At 44.4% G+C, this 25,286-nt stretch overlaps 1 long non-coding RNA gene across 1 annotated transcript; it reads left to right on the top strand.

Annotated features, from left to right (window-relative positions):
- On the top strand, window positions 1–24,368 carry LOC147625801 (uncharacterized). Its single transcript, XR_015268731.1, has 3 exons — window positions 1–156; window positions 855–1,145; window positions 24,083–24,368. It is a non-coding gene; the product is annotated as an uncharacterized LOC147625801 (long non-coding RNA).
- The last annotated feature ends 918 nt before the right edge of the window (window positions 24,369–25,286 follow it).

Genomic DNA, 25,286 nt, shown 5'->3' with positions numbered 1-25,286 from the left:
CGGGCCGGCAACGTATGAAAAGGCTATTGGTATTTGTCAGGAAGCTTCTCTGAAAAGAACCCCTTCGTCTTCATGACGGAAGACAGCACATTTCGCTCTCTCTAGCACTGAGGGCCGTTATCCAGACACCGAATCAAAGCCCCACTTCAGATACAGGTGCTGATCTACCTCTTCGAACCATAGTTTTTGTTGCCTGTTCTCCAAACAAGCTATACTTTTCATGCATGGCGTCTTTTTTCCATGCTGGTTAGGGTTCGAAGCAAGATTGTGTCAGGAGTTGGTTTGCAAGATATTCGTGCTCACTGTGTTCAATTTGGGGTTAGGCCTGGAAGCACTAGGAGCGTTCACTAGGCTTAGGGTTCGAAGACTTTTTTGGATAAATCATTAATTCAGGATTTTAATTTAGAAATTCTGATTCAAGGGTTTGATGCTGCTATGAATCTAGGGATTTCATGAAGCAGGCATGACTTTTTTAATGCTGCTTTTCTAATGATGTCCTGTGAATGGAGGTTTTCAATTAATTCACGGGGTCTACTCATACTGTCAGGGATTTAGAATTTAATGAAGAAATCATCAATGAAGTAGGCATGATGTTTTATGATGTCATGAATTTGGGGTTTCTACGAGGAGATGATGTTTGATGGTGTCACCTTTTATGTAGAAGGCATGCCAGCCTCTCATGCTGTCTTGACTTCGAGGGAGCCATGATGTTTTTTGATGTCATGAAGTTTCTATGAAGAAGACCTATGGGTTATGCTGACCTGGTTCTAGGTTCCTATGGAAATGCATGATGTTTAATGATATTGTGAACTGAGGTTTTAACGAACAAGATTTTCTGGCCTCTCACTTGGCAGGCTTTTGTGGTGCTGTTGTTGCCATCCATTGGAGGCTTGTTTGGCAGGCAAACTGGAGCGCTTAGCAGTTTGGGTGGGGGCCAGCCTAGCCTCTGCCTTCTTTGCATCCTTGGAGCGCTGCTCATGCATCACTCTGGAGACCACCGATGCTGAGGAAGATGAGGAAGCAGACGTTAAACCCTTGATCCCCATGATTAGGGAGCCTGTGCACCAGGAGAGATGGGTGCCTGAAAGGCGTATTCAGATTGAGCAGTCCAATGTTGAACAACCTGCATTGGCATCTGGATAAAGGTACATATTTCCACAAGTTCCTCCTTTAGCATTTTGTTTCTCTTTATAATTTGTGGCATTCCATGTAAACTTTGAAATGATTGTAAGCTTGGATACTGTCTGCTCTATCTATTGCTAGTAGGCTACCTTTAAACTTGGTTGCTTGTCAAAAATCATGCTGTTTTGCACGTTAGCTGGAAGTGTGCATGTAAAGTTTGATATCCCATTATAAAGTTAGCTGTTGACCACGTCGGAATAGCCCTTAATACACAGGTTACATTCCTCCTAATAGGATTGTATAATTGTTGCAATAGCCTTGCTCCACATGGCTTTGGCCCTTAGCTGTGTGGCTAACACACTCCATTGCCTAGAAGGGTGCGTAGGTCCCAATCCTGATACACTATATCTATATTGAAAGAAGAGAAAGGTTTTCCTTTCATGTGTTGCTGACGTGAGGGGGTTTATTCGTTTGTTGTCATTAGGAATTTGAAAGTGCTTTCATTGGCTGCACCTAAAGGTTGGGAGTTACACCAAATGGATGTGAAGAATGCATTCTTGAATGGAGAGTTGCAAGAATACTATTACATCAGGGTGGTATATCCTGGCTATCCCAACGTCTTTTACTGCCCCTTGAAGCGCTCACATGCAAGAGCGTTGAGCACTTGACATGAAAGCAAACAAGTTGGGCAACATATCTCTTGCGGTGTTGGGTTTTACACGTCTGTATGCACCCACGGGAGTGCTAGTGATCAGTCTAGGACCACTGGGGCACTTTTTACTTCAGTTAGTGGAGGTTTTTTCCCCCAGTTCACTCTAGTTCAGTTTATTAGTTATTTGGTCCACCCGGCACACTTATGGCCGGCCCATGTGAACCCTTATCTTTTAGGGTCACCTTTATGTGGTGGGATTGCACCTCATTTTTTGTATAGAATCATAGGAGCTGCACGACTCACTCTCTCTCTCACTGTGTGTGTGTGTTTGCTCTACTGTGTGCTAACCCTAATCCTTTCCCGGACCTTCATTTGGTATCAGAGCCTGGAGAGTACCCGTCGTCAGTTGCTGCTGCAGCCCGCCATCAGAGAGAGCTGCCCGTACTGCTGCTGTGTCTGCCCGTACTGCCTGACAGCAGCCCGTACTGTTGCTACAGCTCTGCCCTTGACCAGAAGTCGCCGCCGCCAGCAACTCAGCAGACCAGGCCACCGCCTGTTGCTGTCTCCAGGCGCCGTACAGTCGCCGCCCTCCTGCATACTCTACGCTGCCCTCCTGCAGCTTTGCGCCGTACAACTGCTCCAGCTCCAGCTGCTACAGCTCAGCTCGACGTTCAGCCAGGCCAGCTGTCTGTCATCAGCACCTGCATATGTACCTGTAAGTGAATCTTCAGTTTGGGTTTTCCTTCTGTAGATTGTCTCTGCAGGCATTGGCAGAACATTTGGGTGCAGGTATTTGCAAAGCAGTTGGGTGCAGCATTTTTTTGGGCATTTCCAGGGTTTACTTGCTGCAAGGTTGGTCAGTTGGTGCATTGAAAGCACATTCAAAGGACACAGCTTGCAGGCAATTTTTGAGGGTTTTTGTTCTTTGCACACAGGTTGATACTCTTGTAGAGTATTTTTTTTCTGCTTGGAAGTCTGCCAGCAGAGTTTGTACACATTTGGGCATTTGCAGGCATTTGTTCTGCATACAATGGCTGCTCCAGGGAATGATGTGTTCACTTTTGTGTCCAAAGAGGACAAGCTTGATGGGACAAACTATTCCTTGTGGAGTTTCATGCTGAAGAATGTGTTGGTCGCCAAGAATCTTTGGGATTATGTCAGTGGGGACGAGGCACGTCCAGTTCCTATTGCCCCAGAGACTCCTCCGCAGGGGGGTGCTCGTGGGAGAGGAGTACAGGTGCAGGTAGCCCCAGTTCAAAGGACAAACGTCCAAAAGGCTTGGGATTCGAGGGATGCACAGGCACTCTCATTGATTGCTTTGTCGGTCCAACGTTCCATTATTCCTCATATCCGGTCTGCGGGTACATCGAGGATAGCGTGGACGACATTGGAACATATGTATGCAGCCAGGAATGAGGCTCGTATATCCTTCTTAAAGAAGGAATTGGAGAATGTCAAGATGCATGAAGGAGAGGAAATGAGTTCACATGTGAACAAAATACAGGATTTGCGTGAGCAACTCATCAATGTAGATGAGATTATGTCAGATGCACAGATAGTCTCAAGGACTATGGATTCTTTGCCACCATCCTACCTCTCTTTTCATACTTCTCTTTCTCTTTCCATGCGACATGCCCGGGAACCGTTGACGTTCCAAGACTTGGTTGGGTTGTTGTTGCAGGAAGAGCAAACGAGGAAGAACTTGGGGGTGGATCAGGCAGCTGCCGATAAAGCTTATGCTGCTGATCATAAAGGCAAGGGCAAGTTTCAGCCCAAGTCAAAAGGTACAGGTGGTGGTGGCTCCTCACAGGACACTAAAGGGTCTGATGGACAGCCCAAGAAGAAGGGCAAGTGTCACTATTGCAAGAAGCCAGGCCATTATATCATAGATTGCAGGAAGAGGATTGCCAAAGAGAAGGAGAAGAAGGACAAGGAGTCAGGGATGTCTGCCACAGATGCCTCTCATTCCGTAGCATCCACTGAGACTGCTTCCTATGCAGTAGACAGGGATTATTGCTTCTATACTTGCAGTTATGCACCCTCTTTACATGCTCTCAGTATGACAGATCATGCTCGTACATGGTACTTTGACAGTGGTGCTTCAAAGCATATCACATCTCGCAGAGAGTTGTTTTGTAATGTAAGCCCTGCCCCTGTTGGCAAGTCAGTTCAGTGTGCCAACAATGCATCCTACCCAGTTCGTGGCATAGGAGAGATCCAGTTGACAGCCATTGATGGCTCCATTCTTCGCCTACAGGATGCCTTATTTGTGCCAGGCATCAAGAAGAACTTGCTCTCCATTTCTTCTATGGCACAGTGTGGCTTGCATGTCAGTTTTGATGACGATAGATGTATTGTCAGAAGCAAGGGGACGGAAGGTCTACTGCTTACTGGCACATTGAGCCATGGGTTGTATCAGCTTGATACATTTCAGCCTATAGATCAGTCCGCTTATGTACTCACTGATCGTACTCCATCTATGGTAGATGCGGAGTTGTGGCATGCACGCATGGGGCATGTCAATTATGGCAGCTTATTGTTGCTTCAGAGACATTCTATGGTCAGAGATTTACCTCTATTGGAGAAACCATTGGATCACATATGCGAGGGATGTATTTTGGGCAAAATGCATCGCTTCTCTTTTCCCCGTGATCAAGCTTTGAGGGCAACACAGAAATTGCAGCTCATACACAGTGACTTGTGTGGTCCGATGCAGACCAAATCATTGGGTGGCTACTTCTACTTTGCCACATTCATTGATGATTTCACTCGGATGTGTTGGGTGTACCCTTTGACTAGAAAGTCAGAGGTCTATGATGCATTTCTGGTTTTTGTTGCACTTACAGAGACTGACTCTAGTTGTAGAGTCAAGACCCTACGGTCAGACAGAGGGGGGGAGTACATGTCTTCCCGGCTGAATTCTTACCTCGTTGGAAAAGGTATTCAGCATCAGTACACTACAAGGTACACCCCTCAGCAGAATGGGGTAGCGGAAAGAAAGAACAGGTCACTTATGGAGATGGCCCGTTGCATGCTTAAGGGCAAGAAGCTACCACATGTGTTTTGGATGGAGGCCATCATGTGTGCTTGTCATGTATTGAACAGATGCCCTACCAAGGCACTGAAGACATTGACACCTTTTGAGGCTTGGTATAATCGCAAGCCTACAGTGTCACATTTCCGTACTTTTGGGTGTGTTGCATATGCCCACGTACCGCAAGAGTTGCGAAGGAAACTAGATGACAAGGCCACTAAATGCTTGTTTGTGGGGTACAGCCGTGAAAGCAAAGGTTACCGGTTGTACGACCCCTCCTCCAAGAAGTTGTTTGTCAGCAGGGATGTGATTTTTGATGAAAAATCAGAATTATCCATTGCTGATTTTGATGCTTTTCAGGCTACAAATGATGTCTTTGAAAACCTACTGCCTATGGATTTCTATTCCACAGATGGGCAACAAGTACATGATGCTGAAATTCAGCCGGTTGGTCCACCTATGCATGCTGAAAATCAGCCAAGAGCTGAACCGAATATTCAGCACATGGTACCTCAAGAACCCGTTGCAACACAGGGGGCAAGGCCGATACCGAGATGGTATCTTCGTACCTTGCAGGACAGCCATCTTGAGGCACCTCTTGTTGGCCGCACTCGTAGAGAGACAAGGTCATTTGAGCATGCAGATGTTATTGACATTGACATGGTTATGGCAGCCAGTTTACAGGATGATGATGAGCCTGATAGTTATGAGGATGCATGTGAAAATGTGCATTGGAAAACAGCCATGCAGGCTGAGTTTGATTCTATTGAAAAGAATCACACATGGGATTTAGTTGATTTGCCCAAAGGCAAAAGAGCAATTGGTACCAAATGGGTCTTCAAGATCAAGAGACACGCAGATGGCTCTATTGACAGGTACAAAGCCCGTCTCGTAGCTAAGGGCTATGCTCAGAAAAAGGGCATTGATTATGAGGAGACTTTTGCTCCTACATCCCGTATGACAACACTTCGTTGTGTAACCGCATTGGGTGCACATCATGGTTGGGTTGTTCACCAACTCGACATTAAGACTGCATTCTTGCATGGGGACCTCGAGGAGGAAGTTTATGTACAGCAACCCCATGGTTTTGCAGCACATGGTCATGAAGGCAAAGTATGCAGGTTGAAAAAGGCCTTGTATGGTTTGAAACAAGCTCCTCGAGCTTGGTATGCAAAGATAGATGCCTTCCTACTTGACCGGGGCTTTGTGAATAGTCCATCCGAAGCCACTTTGTATGTTAAAAAAACATTGACATATCTGCTGATCATCAGTCTATATGTGGATGATCTCTTGCTTATGGGATCACATGACGATGAAATTGCAGCTTTCAAGAGGGTATTGCAACAGACATTTGACATGTCTGATTTGGGGCCTTTACATTACTATTTGGGCATCCAGTTTGTGCAGAATGATAGGGGTATTGGTATGATGCAATCTCAGTATGTGGATACACTTCTGAGAAAGTTTAAATTTCAGGATTGCAAGCCCATGAGCACTCCTATGGAAACGGGGCTGAAACTGTCCATCCATGATGACAGTGATTCTTTTGATGTTACCACCTATGCACAGGCTGTGGGCTGCCTCATATACTTGTGTAATACGAGGCCAGATATTCAGTTTGCAGTCTCTCAGCTCAGCAGATTCATGCACAGCCCACATATGTCACATTGGCAGGCTGTCAAGCGTGTATTCCGTTACTTGCAGGGCACCAAGACCTTTGGCCTATGGTATGCCACAGGGGGGTCTATGCCTCTACATGCTTACAGTGATTCAGATTGGGCAGGTGATTTTGACTCTCGCCGTTCCACGAGTGGGTTTTGTTTCTTTCTTGGCTCTTCATGCATTTCATGGTTAAGCAAGAAACAAACCACAGTTGCCAGTTCATCTTGTGAGGCAGAATACAGAGCCGCATACACTACTACAGTGGAGTGCATTTGGCTACGCAGGTTATTGACTGATATGGATGTATTAGTAGAGGAGTCTACTACCATTTACAGTGACAGTCAGAGTGCCATTGCAGTGGCCAGGAATCCTGTGTTTCATGCTCGCACGAAACACATCGAGATCCACTATCACTTTGTTCGGGAGAGACTCCATGCAGGTGATATCAGTCTGATCTTCTGTCCTACAGATCAGAATGTGGCAGATATCTTCACCAAGGCACTTTCCAGAGAAAAGTTCGAGGCTTTTCGCACTGCCTTGCACTTACAGCCTCTTGGTGCTTGATATTTACAGTGATCACATATCACTCCAGGGGGGTTTGTTGGGTTTTACACGTCTGTATGCACCCACGGGAGTGCTAGTGATCAGTCTAGGACCACTGGGGCACTTTTTACTTCAGTTAGTGGAGGTTTTTTCCCCCAGTTCACTCTAGTTCAGTTTATTAGTTATTTGGTCCACCCGGCACACTTATGGCCGGCCCATGTGAACCCTTATCTTTTAGGGTCACCTTTATGTGGTGGGATTGCACCTCATTTTTTGTATAGAATCATAGGAGCTGCACGACTCACTCTCTCTCTCACTGTGTGTGTGTGTTTGCTCTACTGTGTGCTAACCCTAATCCTTTCCCGGACCTTCATTGCGGTGGGCAGCAATGTGGGCAGCTAGCATGGTAGTTTCGTACCAAGTTTTTGGGCAGCTTAAGCATGCGGAGACCAGTCGGGCCAAGGGTTGGGCATCTTTTTAGCTTAGTTTGAACATGCCAAGCGACTTTCATGACACTTCTATAGGGCTTGCATAAGGCTGGCCAACATATGTTAATTGGACAAAGGATTTTCTTATAAATAGGACCATGGTTCCCCTTCCGAGTTTGGTAATTACACAATTAATTGAGTAATTAAGGTAGGAAGGCTTTTGCATGTGACATCGGTATCAGACCATCAGGTTAGGTTTACTCTGAGGCAAAGCAAAGCACAACAAGACCAATGTGTACAAAGTGACAGAGTCTCGTGTCTATTTGGGCCCCAAGAATAAAGTGTATGTAAAAGGGGTCAAGGGCTAGGGGATAGGGTGGCCATGTCCACGGACACTTTAAGTGGTGTGTGAAAGGGCGGTCATGTATATAAGTGAAAAAGGAGAATAATGATGTAACTATTAGAAGTCATCTCCTGTCTTTATGTAGACACTAGGGCCTTTGTTGTGGGTGTGCCCACCCTTGTAGATGTTGTCGTATTTTTTCCATTTTTTTTTCCTAGACTTGGTCATTATCTCCGCTGCGTATTTTGACATGGTATCAGAGCCCTAGGCTCTTGATAGTTCTTGGGATTTGTGTGAGCAAGAGGGGGACTGTTGTGTTGTTGATTGGTAGATTGTTTGGGACTGTTCAAGAAGAGGACGGCGGGCTGATTTGCTGGACAGCCATTTGCAGGTGTAAGTTCTTCTTTGTTCCCACCCACCCACCCCTTTTTCAGATTACATCCCCGCAATGGCAGATTTGTTAGAGATGGCTAAGAGGCATGTGAAGATCCCTACACTCCCCACGTTCCTAGTGGACCACCAGTTGAACGGGAACAACTACGGCATATGGAAGATTATGATGGAATTTGTTCTTGAGTGTTACGACCTTGCTGATTTCATCGTTGTTGGGGTTCCACAGCCGGAAGTAGAGGAAGGGAAGTTACCGTTGATTCGTAAGGACCGGGAGGCAGAGGCACAATTGTGGGATCGTGTCAACGCCAGGGTCCGTTCATTTATCTTCCTAAACTACACACCGCAGGTAATCAATCATGTGTAAAGCATATGACGCTGGCCAGAGGTATATGGCAGCATTTTGCTTCTCTTTACAACAAGGTATCGCCCATGAAGAGGATTTCCTTGGAAGTACAAATGCGGGTTATGAGCCCTGTAAAGTCGTTGACGATGCGGGAGCATATTAACAAGTTGCAGGCTCTTCAGCAGGAAGTTCTCCAGGCAGGGACGGAAATATCGTTAGAGGATATGGCCATAACGTTGCTGTCGCATTTGCTCTCTCAGTACTCAGCATTTTACTGGTCTTTGACTACCAGTGGGCTTAGCACTATTACTTGGGAGGAGCTTGTGCCCATGGTCTTGGACCAGGAGGAATGATTCTTGAACCCTTCTCAGGGAGGAGGTTCGGAGGCCTTAACTGGCCAACGGTCGAAAGGCTGTAACACGGGCAAAGGGAAGGTTTCATCGGAGAAGTCTTCTGAGAAGAAGTGCGACGTTGATCGTGAGAAACTAAAGGCAAAGAGAACTTGTAATGATTGTGGCGAGAAAGGCCACTATTGGAGGCAGTGTTCCAAGCGAAAGACTGAGAAGGGTGAAGATTCCTCAGCAGCACTCATGAAGACTCCGGCTTTTGTGCACTTGGAGGTAATGGACACCGATGTTTCATTTTCTTCAGGCAGGCAGGAGGTTGGAGGACTCGCCGCTACGGATACTCGGGAGTGGATTCTAGACAGTGGTGCTTCCAGGCACATGACTCCTTTCTGTTCAGATTTACAAGATCTCTGCGCCTTGCGTGTGGATCTGGAGATGCCTGTCTAGGCGTGGAGAATTGATATTTCATGCATCCTTTTGCGGCTTGTTTGGATGAGTGGATGTTGCTACTGCTGGAGATTTGCTTTGACACATAGTGCCCTTGCACTCTTGGTTGTGCTCCTCTTGGCCAGAAACCTTGAGGGTAGAGTATAGATAGGTCGATTCTCTAACTGCTATCTATATGGAGCACTATCTAGTTGCGGCTGGATAGACAGTGGGTGGCCACCTTGTAGAGTAGGGAAGTCTAGATTTCTTGTTTGCTTTGTTTTATGATATCATGCTGGAGAGCTAGCCATCACTTTGTACTCTGGATTGGAATTATATTCCTTGAAGGGGCTTGGCCATTTTAGGTCAGTGTGGTGTCTTGACTCTGTTGTGGATGGTTGTCACTTCTCTCTCTCTCTCTCTCTCTCTCTCTCTCTCTCTCTCTCTCAGTATTAATCAAGGTTTAAGGTTGATTATCGAGGATTAACAATATTTGGCGTGCTACACGTACGGCTGTGAAGTGACAAAGACGACATTAAGCACGATCCTCACTGAATCTTGCAATGGCACAAAAGAGGATGTGGACGAGTATGAAGAATGCTTTGAAGATGCCAATGAAATTGAAGATGTAGAGAATGAAAGTGAATTTGCTTTTGATCTCGGTGGATCAAAGAAGAGGGAAGTTGACTATGATGATGGATTACCATTGGCTATGTGTGCCCGTGATGACAAGGACAATATGGCCTCTTTGTGCAATACTTCTAGTGATACCTATGCGGGTCCTTGTTAATCCTATGGTGATGTGCTGATTATCTTGTTGGTCATCAACATTAGTTGTGCTCCTTGTTCTCACTCTCTTACTCTTTGCAATGGATCGGCTCTTGCTCTTGCTCATTCCACTAGGGACGAAGATTTGGTACCAGAGCCTCTAGCTGTTGTTACTGTAGACCCAGCTCTGTAGAACTCTGCCGCGTCGATTCAGAGCCAACAACTGTCGTCTCAGAGTTGTGAGCCGTTGAATCAGAGCCATAGCCCACCTCTGCTAGCTTGTGCCACTGTCAAATCCCCATAGGATCTCCTCGTAGAACGCTCCTGGTACAAGTCTCGAAACTTGCAACCAAACCAAACAAACATAACGGGGGTGTAGGCTTGACTCACCTCCCAACCTTGACAGCCGTGGGCAAGCCCACAAATCTTGGTTGCCCCCATCGAGCCACGAGCTGAGCTAACTAGTTGGATGTACCGACCAATCTCTACCTCGTGACGTCCCATACCGCCAAGAAGCTACCCTTGCGGGCCTCGAGACTGCTGCCGGCCTTGGTTGCATGAAGCAGGTGCACGTCTGCACTAGATCGAGGCTCCTGACCATAGAGCTCTCACAAAGACACGCGAGACTCTATATGACTAATGACTAACCTTGGCCACCCTTTTATAGGCTCTTGGCCGGTCATCGGGCGTCCACACTTCGGCGCCCGTCCGTCCATACTTGGGTGCCTGCCCATTAGTCTATCCCTAACTCAGCTGGCCAATCAGCCCGCCTAGCTCCAAGCTTCCCCAACCTCGAAGCTAGTCTTGTGTGCGTGTAGCACACAGTAGATACACACTGTGCACATGACACTCTCCCCTTCCTCTAAGAACTCACTTCTAAGCTCACTAAAAAGCCAAGGTAATCTCTCTGAAGAGTAGTCAATGTCTCCCATGTAGCGTCCTCCTCAACACGATCCTTCCACTTGATCTTGTATTCCGTGATAAGCGTATTACGCGATCTTCTTTCACGAAATCCAAGAATCTTTTCAGGTTCGTGTGGAACAAATGTCATGTCCTCGACATCTATGATTTCTTGAGGAGTAACTAACTGGTCTGTCCCACCCAGTACTTCCTTAAGTCTACTGACATGAAATACAGGATGAACTTTCACATGAGAAGGCAAATCCAATTCATATGCGATTGAACCAATCCACCGTGTAATACGAAATGGTCCACAGTATCTAGGGGATAATTTCGGAGATCGACCTGTCCATAAAGTCTCGGAATCTTTCGGAACTCGCAAATACACCATTGTTCCTTCAGAGAACTCTCATGAATGTATCAAATTTATGATACCATTCCCTTGGTGCCTGTTTGAGCCCATAAAGACTCTTTTTCAGCTTGCATACAAGCTTCTCCTTTCCATTCACTGCATAACCCTCTAGCTGTTGCATATATATCTCCTCATGGAGATCACCGTGAAGAAAAGCAGTCTTCACATCCATTTGAATCAAATCCAGATCATCATGAGCAACCAAAGCTAATACAGCTCTAAGTGTGGTCATTTTGACCACTGGAGAGAAGATCTCATCAAAGTCCACACCATATTCCTGCTTGAAGCCCTTAGCCACTAACCTGGCTTTGTATCTTGGCTTTGCATCAGGAAAAATTACATGCTGCATCATGCTAAAGTCCTGAGAATCCCACTGTAACAGGTGATCCAGGTTGAAAACCATACATAAGTATGAAAGGACTAAAACCTGTACTCGTATGCTTAGTACTGTTATATGCAAATTCTAACATAGGAAGATAATCCTCCCATGAACTCTGCCTTTTGGATACATGTGCTCGAAGCATATCCTCCAAAATCTGAGTAACTCTGTTAGTCTGGCCATCAGATTGAGGATGATCTCAGAAACTCAAATTCAAAGTTGTTTCCAACTTCTCAAAAACAGGTTTTCAAAAATCACTCGTAAACTTAGAGTCCCTATCACTGACTATGTCCTACGGTAACCTGTACAGTCTAAACAATTGCTCGATAAACCTCCTTGCTAATTGTGTAGCTGTAATGGTCTTCCGAGTCGGTAAAAATCTAGCCATTTTTGTCAAGCGATCTACTACAACCCAAATAGAATCGTGGCCTGTGTTCTTGGCAATCCGGTAATAAAATCCATGGAAATACTTTTTCATTTATTACGTGGAAATTGCAAAGGATGCAACAACCCAGCCTATCTAAAGCGTTCAGCTTTATTTACTTGCTAAACTTGACACTTGAGAACATAATCTTCTACATACCCTTTCATCTTTGGCCAATAAAAAGTGTGTTTCACTAACGATAATGTCCTGTGTATCCCAGGGTGTCCAGCAGGAGGGGCGTCGTGACACTCCTTAAGGATCTTGGACGTAATGTCCGGGATGTGTGGTACACAAATTTTGTCATTACGGAATAGTAAACCATTCCGAATCATCCATTGATCTCTTGTAGCTTGAATGGTAGGCTGCTCAGCCATCGAGTCTTGGTCAATCAATGAGCTCCCGTCTTGGATCTTCTGCCAAAATGGACCAAAATAACTATCAGTCTTGCAAAGCTCTCTCAATGATTGAAATAAATCAGTAGAAATCTCGGTGAACGACAAAGTATTCACCTCTCTAATTCGACTAAGCGTATATGCGACACTATTCATGGACCCTTTTCTATAACGAATCTCAAAATCAAAATGATGCATTAATTCAGCCCATTGAGCTTTCCTTCCTCTCAAATGATTGGCATCACACACATACTTGATTGACTGATGATCAATCAATACCACAAACTTGGAGCCATATAAATAATGTCTCCAAACCTTGAGAGCGTGAATCACAACATAAAGCTCCTTCTCAAGGGTTGGCCAACGAGATTGAGTGTCGTCTAGCTTTTTACTTTCAAAAGCAACGGGTCTACCATCTTGAAATAGAGTAGCCCCGATGGCATAGTCACTGGCATCAGTTTCAAGAACATAAGGCCGACTAGGATCGGGTAATGCTAAGATAGGTGCTTCCTTGACTTTATCTTTCAAAAGTTTGAAGGCTATATCCAGATCGTTATTCCAAGTGATAGACTGATTTGACTTACATCCACGACCTTTCAACAAGTCGGTCATCGGTAGTGTGAGCTGAGAGTACTTCCGTACATGTTTCCGAAGAAAAACAACAAAACTGAGAAAAGAACGAAGTTGTTTCATTGTTCGCGGTATAGGCCAGGCCAGAACCTTCTGAACTCGGTCATAGTCAATGCTCAATCCATCTCTAGTGATCTTGTGTCCCAAGTAAATGATGTTTGTCATGAAAAACTCACATTTACTTAATTTAGCATATAGTCGATTCTGTCTTAAATAGTTAAGACAATCGTGAGGTGTCTAACGTGATCCTCAAGAGTACGACTATATATCAAAATATCATCCAGGAACACAACCACAAATTTTTCCAAATGTTCACGAAAAAGATCGTTCATTATTTGCTGGAAAGTGGCTGGAGCATTGGTTAACCCAAAAGGTAATACGAGAAACTCGTAATGGCTATACCTAGTCCGAAAGGCGGTTCTTTCAACATGCCTTTCATGAATACGTATCTGGTGATAGCCAGTACGTAAATCTATCTTCGTGAAATATTTCGCTCCGGCTAACTAGTCAATCAGGTCATCTGATCTAAGGAGAGGATAACGGTTCTTAATTGTCAGCTTGTTCAATCTCTTGTAATCTATAAACATTCTCTAGGTGTTGTCCTTCTTTCTCCTAAGCAACACAGGTGCACCCCAAGGTGATTTACTTGGACAGATCTGGCCCATCCTCAAATAATCTTCGAGTTGTTTGGCCAACTCATCTTCCTCAGCTTGGCTCATCCTGTAAGGTGGAATACTAACAGAGTGAGCCCCAGGGATCAGGTCAATACGATGATCTACTGCCCTTTCAGGTGGTAAGCCCGATGGCAGTTCCTTAGGAAATACATCCGTGACGTCCCATACCGCCATGAAGCTACCCTTGCGGGCCTCGAGACTGCTGCCGGCCTTGGCTGCATGAAGCAGGTGCACATTTGCAGTAGATCCATGCTCTTGACCATAGAGCTCTCACAAAGACACGTGAGACTCTATATGACTAATGACTAACCTTGGCCACCCTTTTATAGGCTCTTGGCCGGTCATCGAGCATCCACACTTGGGCGGTCGCCCGTCCATACTTGGATGCCCGCTCGTTAGTCTATCCGTAACTCAGCTCGCCAATCAGCTTGCCTAGCTCCAAGCTTCCCCAACCTCGAAGCTAGTCTTGTGTGCGTGTAGCACACGGTAGATACACACTGTGCACATGACAGCCACCTAGCCGGGCACCAAGTGGCTTCTGAAACCAAGCTACTTCACAAGCTGCCATAGCAGCACCCCTGTACTCTGCCTCTGTACTGGCTACTTCTTACTACTCCAACTCACAGCGGCGGTGTAACTCGCGGCGGTGCCCGGGGACTAGGGCCTTTGACACACTTGTTGATACCATCAATGCATATTAAAACATTTAAATATGGCCACAGCCTTAACATATATCCACATCACTTTGCATGAAACATAAAAGCTAGACAAAACATCCACAAATGCTGAAAGTGGAGCTTACACGTGTGACACCGCATAGAGGCCCGAATGGGCCGACCCCCCCCCCCCCTTGGAGTATTTTATTACCCAAGGAGAATAATATCATGTACAAGCTTTGAGGGCCTTAGTCTCCCCACGGGAGATGCCGGATTATCCATATACAAATGCTATAACATAGCCCAACACGAGGCAACCAAGCCGGAACATAGGCTGTAGAAATGCCGAGCCAACAACATAATCCATATACCTCCGTGTGGGTACTGATTCTTCCCCAAAAACCGCGGGTCTTCATGCAATAGAGCTGGTACAGCAAGTACAACTCTCCATTCAGCCAGTACAGTAGGTACAATGTTTGGTACAGCTGGTACAGTGGTTGGTACAGTAGGTACAACAAGTACAATGGTTGGTACAGCAGGTACAATGGCTGGTACAGCAAGTACAACTCTCCATTCAGCCGGCACAGTCGGTACAATGGTTGGTACAGCCGGTACAGTGGCTGGTATAGCAAGTACAACAAGTACAATGGCTGGTACAACATGTACAGTGGTTGGTACAGCAAGTACAATGGCTGGTACAGTCAGTACAATGGCTGGTACAGCCGGTACAATAGGTGGTATAGCAAGTACAATAAGTACAAGGATTGGTACAGCTAGTACAATGGCTGGTACAGCAGGTACAAAGGCTGGTACAACAAGTACAATGGCTAGAAATCATAATAAATGATTAAATACCCTTGCCTTCAGTATTTCTTCACGATGGAAGCCTCCAAAACAGTCCCCAACAGCCGGTATTCTTCATGGGCAGCCTTCGAGAGAGAGAAAGAGAGTAGCCATCATTAGGGCAGCCTGTAACGGTGGTAGAGGCTAGTGTGCAGCAAGAGAGCCTCCATTAATGAAGAGAGAGGGCTCCAATTTATAGATTTGGGCCTCCCATGAGCTAAAATGGCAAGAGAAGGCTACAATGACAAGTGGAGAGCCACACAATAGCTGAAGTGACAAGTGTGAGGCCACTTATCTCACTTTGATCCATTTTCTAACAATTGCTTTACCTCTGAAAATATCCCAACTAGTAGACATTCTGTCATAGGCACTTTGCCAACTGTTGGTATCTGCTCAATTCTAGATGTAATGACGCGAACAGAATTTCCATTGGAGTTAGGCCAAAAATAGCAACTCTCCTAAATTTTAGGAGTGTGGTCCTTTGTATTCTAGGATAATCCCCCATTCCCAAAGCTTGTACTTTCCAAATATTCAGACATCTTGGAGTCCACCAGACCTCTTTCATATTGGGAAATGTCCAGGTTGGTGACAGGTAGTGCTAATGTGGAGCAAACTGCCGCCATTGTTGGCTTTTGGGGTGGCTCTAGTGGAACGAGAATCACCTCTGTTGGCGGCTCAGCCCGTTGGCCAGATTCAAGTCCAAAAAGACATGTGGTATGTAGCCGACAGGTTCATTATTCTATTCTTATGCTGGCCGACAACACCACCACCTCTTCCATCAGATATCCTCCTGCCAAAACAGCATAACATGCTCCTAAATTCTGGTTCTAACTGATCTTTTTCTAGCTGCCCCTTCTGGACTAGCTTTAGGACATGTCCATGGGCAAAACTTGCACATGACAAGAGTCTAGGCTCTAGAGAGTAGCTTCCTTTTGGCATTTGATTTTACACTTTTTTGTAATGACTTGGTCTTGAGGTTTGACTCATTGATGAGTGATGGTTTTAGCTTATTTTGTGATTATGGCAAGTTCTAAATGGTTTGATTTCTCATGCAACTTTAAAAAGTTTTAAACTGTAATCATAAACGTAGAGTGTACACTATAGACTCCAGATTTTGCTTCTTTAGCACTCAACTTAGTGACTTTTCCCATACCCCCCTCTGAGGATAACCTAGGATGACATGGCATTTCCGTGTCCCCCCACCTCGAAATTTCCGTTTCCATTTCTGTCTTCGTTTTTATTTCCTCTTTTCTCGTAACTATGATATATATATATATATATATATATATATATATATATATATATATATATATATATATATATATATATATATATATACATACATACATACACACACACACACACACACATATATACACACACACACACACACACACACACACACACACATATATACATACACACACATATATATATATATATATACATGTATATATATATATATGTGTGTGTGTGTGTGTGTGAATATATATATATATATATATATATATATATACATATATCATAGTTGCAAAAAAACGCGTTTCAAACTTTAGGCTACTCGTTTGAAACGTGCAAACGTTTCAAACGTTTGAAACGCGTTTTTTTGCTGGGCCAGTTTTTTTTTATGATAGAAAACGTACGATGCAGTATCTCCTGGCATTTCAGTTTTGAAAGTGACGCTTGAAAGAGACGTTTCCAGCCTTTGAAGTCTTCCAGGTTTGCTTGCACCCCTACCTACGCACCAGTCCTTCTCCCCCGGCCCCTACGCACCGTAGGTAACAGGTTTGTACTAACCCTAAATCCTGATTTTTTCTGATTTTGGACCAAATTTCAGATTTGAAATTTGGGCATTTTTTGCCAGGTTGCCTACATTGGTGCGTGCACACCTTGCCTACGCACCAAGCCTACTCCTCCGGCCCCTACGCACCCTGCTTCTCAGGTTTTTAATAACCCTAAATGCTGATTTTTTCTGATTTTGGACCAAATTTCAGATTTGAAATTTGGGCATTTCTTGCCAGGTTGCCCAAATTTCTTCATTCATTCATCATGCCTCGGGCTAAGGATGCCATGTGGAACCACGTAACTCCTGTGAGCAGATATGGGGGTTCAGGCACAGAAAGGTGGAAATGCAATTTTTGTGCCAAAGTGTCAGGTGGGTCTATTATTAGGGTAAAGGCCCATTTTACAGGAGTAAGAGGGGAAGGCATTGGCCCTTGCAGTCAAGTACCAAGAGAGGTTGTAGCGTCTCTTCAGCAATGGAAGAGAGAACATGAAGCAGCAAAGGGAATTCAGCCTATTGATGATGATGTACAGGATACAGATTCTGTAGGTGATGTGTCCAAAAGAGCTAGGACAGAGGATGATTTGCAGAGTCAAGCAGGTGGGTCTAGCTCCATTCCTGTAGCCCACAGATCTTCATTGCCCACCGTGCCTTCTCTAAAGAGGGCAGGCATTAAAGCAGGCATACAAAAGCAAGCTGTCAAGGAGGCCACACGTGAATTGACAAAGTTGTTTATACAATGCGCTTTGTCATTTCACGTCGTGCGTACTCCTCGTTGGAAGAAGGCCATTAAAGCTATCAGCCGCATTGGGTATGAGTGGGAGGGTCCATCTTATGAGTCCCTTCGCAAAACCCACTTAAGGAAGGAGAAGAAGGCAGTGGAGCTTGAGATGGAGCCTTTGAAGGCAACCTGGCAGAAATATGGATGCACATTGCTTTGTGATGGCTGGACAGACATGAGAAAGAGAAATGTATATAACATTTTGGTGTCCTGTTGTAAGGGCACAATGTTTTTGCGTGCCATTGATGCCTCGGTTCCAGGTACAGTTGTTACTGGAGCATTCATATGGAGACATTTGCGTGAGGCAGTGCTAGAGATTGGCCCAGAGAACATAGTGCAGGTAGTTACAGATAATGGGTCAAATTGTGTATCTATGGGCAGGATGTTAGAGGATGAGTTTCCAAAGATAGTGTGGACTCCATGTGCATCACACAGCTTGGACCTCTTGATAGAGGATGTGGCCAAAATTGGGTGGATTGCCGACCTCTTTAGTACTTCTCGGAGCATGGTGAAGTTTGTCACCAAGAGGCCAAAGGTTTTAGCTATGTTTCGTGCACACAGTGATTTGGAGTTGTTGAAGCCCTCAAACACCAGGTTTGCTTACATGCTCATTGTGGTTGAGAGGCTTGTGCGGGTCCGTACAGGTTTACTCCGCACTGTTGTCTCTCAGGAGTGGATGGCATGGGATGATAGAGAGCATCCCAAGGCAGTAGCATTTGTGCGCGCGGTAATGCGAGACACTTGGTGGGCTGAGGCCCTTGCACTTGTCACGGCCACTCAGCCTATATATAGTGTGCTTCGCATTACGGACATGGAGGGCAGCACCCTTGGACTCTTATATGAGTTCATGGACCGCATTGGAGAGGCCCTAGATCGATGCACTATACTATCAGCTGAGAGGTATGTATCATTGTATGTCATTGTTGTTCTTTTAGTTGCCAGTGGCCACATTATACATTGATATTAATTCCATGCTTCCAAGTGTCGTTGAACAGGATCCAGGACATCAGGGAGGTGTGGAACCGTAGATGGGATTGGTTTCATAGGCCAATCCATGCGGTTGCCCATATACTACACCCACTATGGCGGAATGAGGAGCAGTTCAACAATGAGGAGCTAGAAGAGGGATGGCAGTCTTACATCCAGACCTGGACTGGAGGTGATGTTCAGCTCCTCAGGAAGTTAGAGGATGAGCTCCTAGTATTTCGGAATGGGAGTCATGCCTTTGGGAGAGCCACTGCAGTTTTGAGAGAGACTCAGCTTCAGCCAGTCTCTTGGTGGGAGAAATATGGCATCGGTACTCCAGTTCTGGTAAGTGCCCACTGACAAGTTACAACTTACATGTAATAAGTTTGCACTTTGAAGTAACAACTTAGTACTTACAACTTATATAAGTTGTTTCTTCTTATTATTTATAAAGTTTTCTGTTATCTTTTGACAGAAACGCCTTGCATTACGAGTCCTCTCACAGGATTGCAGCTCTGGTCCATGTGAGAGAAACTGGAGCACATGGGCCCTCTTCCATACAAAGAAGAGGAACAAATTGTCCACTGCTCAATTAGAACGGTTGGTGTATTGTCATTGCAACCTCCGTTTAATTGAGCAGCAAGGCAATCCCATTGAGCCGCGCCAAGTGAATGTCGACAAGATCGACATAGAGAAAGTGAAGGACGTACCAGAGATCCCTGCTGAGGAGCGCGACATCTATGCCATGCTATATGAGGAGATGATGGCACCAGCTACTATGACACGATCACGGGCACCGACATCAGCAGATCATGCATCTACGAGTGCTGAGGCTGAGGCTGAGGCTTCATCTTCTTACGACACAGACTCACATTCCTCAGAGGAGGATGATGCTGAGTAGTTACTAGTTACTACTAGTGACTCTTGACTCTTGACACTTGAGTCTAGAGTTGAGAGTCCAGACTCCAGACATTGGAGACCATTTGTTTTTTCAGAGTTTTTGTATTTGGTCTTTCGGTACAGACATCTGTATTTCAGATTTCAGATTTATCATTTGACACTATTCACTAGTGCTTAGTATGTTGCTTAGTATGTTGTAAGTTGTAACTTGTAACTTCAAACTGGTTATGCTATTAATAATTATATGGGTTTTTGCCATCTATGATCTAATTCCTGATTCCTGAAGACTGCCATGTATCATGTATGATGTATCATGATTCATGTTACATGTATGATCATTGTATGATGTAAATTGTAATCATGTATGATGTATTAAGAATCAGGATTCAGTATGAAATTTGAATCATGGATTCATCATTCATGATGTATCATGATTCATGTATATGAAAGTTGAATGTAGATTTTAGCATTAAACTGTACCAAACATAAATTTATGGACACCCCCCTAAAAAAAACCTGGAAAAAACACCTGAAAAAAAATTTGAAAAAAACTTTTAAAAAACTTTTGGAAATTTGTTTGAAACGTTTTTGAAACGTTTCAAACACGTTTCAAAAACGCGTTTCAAAAAACGTGTGGCAACTATGACATATATGTATATGTATATATATACATATATGTATATGTATATATATACATATATGTATATGTATATATATGTATATATATGTATATATATATATATATGTGTGTGTATATATATATATATATGTGTGTGTGTGTGTGAACATATATATATATATATATATATATACATATATATACATATATATATATATATGTATATATATACATATACATATATACACACATATATATATATATATGTGTGTGTGTTTGTGTGTGTGTGTGTGTGTGTGTGTGTGTGTGTGTAGGGATTTGCTTAAATTGGCTTGTCTTCTTATGCATTCACGAGGACGTGAATTGAACAAGAGGAAATGTTGTTATGTCTCGAAAGGCCTCGGGAGTCGGCGTATGCTATCCTAGGATTAGGGTGAGGGTTAACCTAGGATTAAGATCAAGGCTTAGCTGGTGTGTGGGGACCTGCAGGGTTCACACGTCGGCTAAGGGCGCTAGCAAAAAGAGGTCTAGATTGGCTAAAAGTGTATAATTCATAGCCTGTATAATTCATAGCCTAGGACTAATAATTGCTTAAACCTTATAAATAAAGCAGGAAAGCTAATAAACGAAGCAAGGGCCAATAATAGCTGGGTTATTATATACAAGTGACCTTGGGGTCACTGATTACATAGAAGAGGTCAAGTAGTCACGCGGTTTCTTGGGGCTACCAAGGAAGGGTGTAGGATCTCATGGCCATGGAGCTCCAAGGTGGGTGGTTCGGCCTAGTGGTATGGGACATCGGGTTGGTGCGTCCACAACTCCCATTAGAGGTGGCTGTCCCTTTCATGGTCAAGGGTTCACTTTTTGTCCATGTTCCACTTTCTAGGCACTTGTGTTTTTACACTTTGTTGAGTACAATCCTGTGTGTAATTAAAGCTTGCACATTAAACATGCTTTTGCACTTGTTTAGATTAGAGGAGGATTGATGCACATAGGCACTCTTCCCCATTGTCATGTGCATGAAATGCCATGGACATTCTCAGAGCTAATCCAGAAGGGGCAGCCAAGAAAAAGAGCATTAGAACCAGAAGACGGAGCACAGAGTGCTGTTTAGTAGGTTAGACTTGGAGGACTTGAAGGGCTTAGTCGGCCGCAAGACAATGGAGTCGGCTGTACAAGAGCAAAGGCAGCTGCAAGCGCTGCATTACTGGAGAAAACCAAGCCCAGTTGGCTGGCCGACCAACAGTCGGCTAGTGTTTCATTTGTCCAATGACCTATAAAAGGGCAAGTGTGCTATTCATTGTAATCATTCATTCCTTTAAGGAATGGGTCCAAGTTAGAGTAACTTTTTGTACTATATGAAATATACTGAATTTCCAGCATCTCTCTCTCTCTACTCTCCCTTCTGTCTGCGTTTTTGCATCAGCATGTTCTAGATGGTGTACAAGTCCAAGGTACAGGAAAGTACACGGATACGAAGCCCAAGGCAAAGAACACAGGAATGGGAAGAGCTCCCAGGAGGTTTGTTGGTGGTGCTCCACAAAGCCTGGCAGTCCTGTGAGCCAGATAGGTTCTCGGGCAACGGTCCCAAGGGAGAATTATCTTCCAAGGGGTGATGTGAGAGTGCCAGACTCATTTCTCAGGTGTGAAGACCAAGACAATGTTCAGAGTCAGGGCAAGAATGGATTGGGGACTGGAGGGAACAGATGCATAGATCTTATTCAGAGTCAGAGTGGTTTTGGAGACCGGGTCGGGTTTTCAGTGAAAAGGGTTGCCAGAGTTGGATGGATGACAGAGGGACTTCGGGAATAGAATGGGATGATGACAGTCATCCAAGAACATGTTGGAATCCCGTCATCAAGTTTAGTAGAGGGGATGTCATGTGCATGAAATGCCATGGACATTCTCAAAGCTAATCCAGAAGGGGCAGCCAAGAAAAAGAGCATTAGAACCAGAAGACGGAGCACAGAGTGCTGTTTAGTAGGTTGGACTTGGAGCAAGGCTTGGAGGACTTGGAGGGCTCAGTCGGCTGCAAGACAGTGGAGTCGGCTGTACAAGAGCAAAGGCGGCTGCAAGCGCTGCATTAATGGAGAAAACCAAGCCTAGTCGGTGCTAGTCGGCCAGCGCTTCATTTGTCCAATGACCTATAAAAGGGCAAGTGTGCTATTCATTGTAATCATTCATTCCTTTAAGGAATGGGTCCAAGTTAGGGACTATTTTGGGTGATGTTCACCTTTTTAGCAAGGCAGCCTAGGGCTGTAGACTAGAGTACCTTTTTGTACTATATGAAATATACTGAATTTCCAGCATCTCTCTCTCTCTCTCTCTCTCTCTCTACTCTCCCTTCTGTCTGCGTTTATTCTAGATGGTGTACTGGTCCAAGGTACAGGAAAGTACACGGATACGAAGCCCAAGGCAAAGAACACACGAACAAGAAGAGCTCTTGGTGGTGTTCTACAAAGCCAGAGGGGATGGCAGTCCTGTGAGTCAGATAGGTTCTTGGGCAACAGTCCCAAGGGAGGATTCTTCTCCAAGGGGTGATGTGAGAGTGCCAGACTCATTTCTCAGGTGTGAAGACCAAGACAATGTTCAGAGTCAGGGCAAGAATGGATTGGGGACTGGAGGGAACAGATGCATAGATCTTTTTCAGAGTCAGAGTGGTTTTGGAGACCGGGTCGGGTTTTCAGTGAAAAGGGTTGCCAGAGTTGGATGGATGACAGAGGGACTTCGGGAATAGAATGGGATGATGACAGTTATCCAAGAACAGGTTGGAATCCCGTCATTAAGTTTAGTAGAGGGGGATGTCATGTGCATAAAATGCCATGGACATTCTCAAAGCTAATCCAGAAGGGGCAGCCAAGAAAAAGAGCATTAGAACCAGAAGACGGAGCACAAGAGTGTTGTTTAGTAGGTTGGACTTGGAGCAAGGCTTGGAGGATTTGGAGGGCTCAGTCGGCTGCAAGACAGTGGAGTCGGCTGTACAAGAGCAAAGGCGGCTGCAAGCGCTGCATTCATGGAGAAAACCAAGCCCAGTCGGCTAGCAGTCGGCCAGCATTTCATTTGTCCAATGACCTATAAAAGGGCAAGTGTGCTATTCATTGTAATCATTCATTCCTTTAAGGAATAGGTCCAAGTTAGGGACTATTTTGGGTGATGTTCACCTTTTTAGCAAGGCAGCCTAGGGCTGAATTTCCAGCATATCTCTCTGTCTACTCTCCCTTCTGTCTGTGTGTTTGCATCAGCATGTTGTAGATGGTGTTTAGGGCTGAAAGAAGACTCCCAGAGCTTCCGCGTGTTACACCCATTGTTTCAACTTTCTCTGACATTTGTGTATGGTCCAATGAGCTGGGTTTTATTTGAAAGTTCCTTCGATCGCCAAGTCTTTCACACGGAAGCCATAATGTCAAAGTAATTGAGGACTACTCCTCGTTGTTACAACACAAGCTAGTGACATTCCTAGGATCCAGCAATGCTTTGCAACTCGCGAACACTTTTGATAGTTTTAAAATTTGATTACAGGATTTGTCTGTTAATTTTTGTATAGTGCACAGCTTAAATGGTCAACCTTGCCAATGAGGCAGGTTTTCTCAGGATGGTAACATTTTTGCATTTTTTGTTTCAATAGTACCCAGCTTAAATGGTCATCCTTTCTTATGATGCAGGCTTCCTCGGGATGTGTGAAAATGGTGTTGTGCTGAAATATGTCAAAGTTTCACGTGGAGATACTGTGAACTTAACAGCTTAAAAGAGAGGAGAGTCACTGGATTTTGTGCTTTGGAAGCTTGTGAAATATCATGGGCCTTAAATCTATGTGCTTTGTCCAGACCTGTTTTAACTCTGTGAACCATTTAGTGTGGTAATAAGTGCTGCTTGACACGTTCATGAGTCATCTTAAATCAATGTTGTATTGAAGGCCCGTTAACATGATGTGATATATTGTTTGCTTTATCTTTGTTTTGTGTGGTGCTGATGGGGGTGTTTCATATTTAGTTTGGTATGCCTCCCTTTAGTTATTTCATATATATATTTGGGAGCATTCCTTGTGACAACCACCACATAGATGGCTTGCACATTCACGAACAAGCATTTGTGTGCTTGCTCTTCCATGTGTGCCTTGATTGTGCCCTAATAAATCTTGCTAGCTTATGCCGATTGTGGTGACTGTTTGTCTTACCTTTACAAGTTATGATTTACATGAACTATTCGGTTTGATCCATCATTCTGGTGCTCAGAATGGAAGAATCAATGCAGATATAGGAGCCTACATACTGCGGGCATAACCAAAAAGAGGAGAAATCACTTGCTTTAAAAGTAGCTTATCTTGACTAGAGTCGACCTCCTTAAAAATTATGTGTAGTTCTTTGAGGCACCCTCTTTTTTGCTGGATAGGTATGTAACTTCTTTCTAATGTGCATCCTTATAACATCCCTGCTTTTTATTCTATACGAGTTTCACATTTCAGATTGTTTCACGCACGTTCTTCTCATGTATGCATTTTTCAACGCTTTCATTTTCCATGTCACTTTTGATGTGGTGCTTTTCCTTGGCACTTGTAACCTTGCAGATTCTTCCATTACTACTTATTTCTCTCTTGTGCCATTTTGTAAAATGTAAAGGACATGGTATTTTTTGTAAAATGTAAAGGACATGCTAAAGGCTCTGCACTTGTAAATCATTTGATTGGGTGAAAACATGAGGTGCTTCAAGAGATGAATAAATTCAACGGGAGTGGCTATATTAGATGAACAAGCTCAATTGATGTGACCATATTAGATGGTCCCCCTTAGTAAGTTTCGGACTGAGAGACCAAGCTTGGATACAATTGCCAGCATGAGGACTGTTGGGTCACCTAGATTAGGTAGACCT

The sequence above is a fragment of the Cibotium barometz genome, chromosome 23 (genome assembly GCF_041138505.1).
Source record: "Cibotium barometz isolate CiBa-2024 chromosome 23, ASM4113850v1, whole genome shotgun sequence".
Classification (NCBI taxonomy): domain Eukaryota; kingdom Viridiplantae; phylum Streptophyta; class Polypodiopsida; order Cyatheales; family Cibotiaceae; genus Cibotium; species Cibotium barometz.
This window is presented reverse-complemented; position numbering and strand designations above follow the sequence as displayed.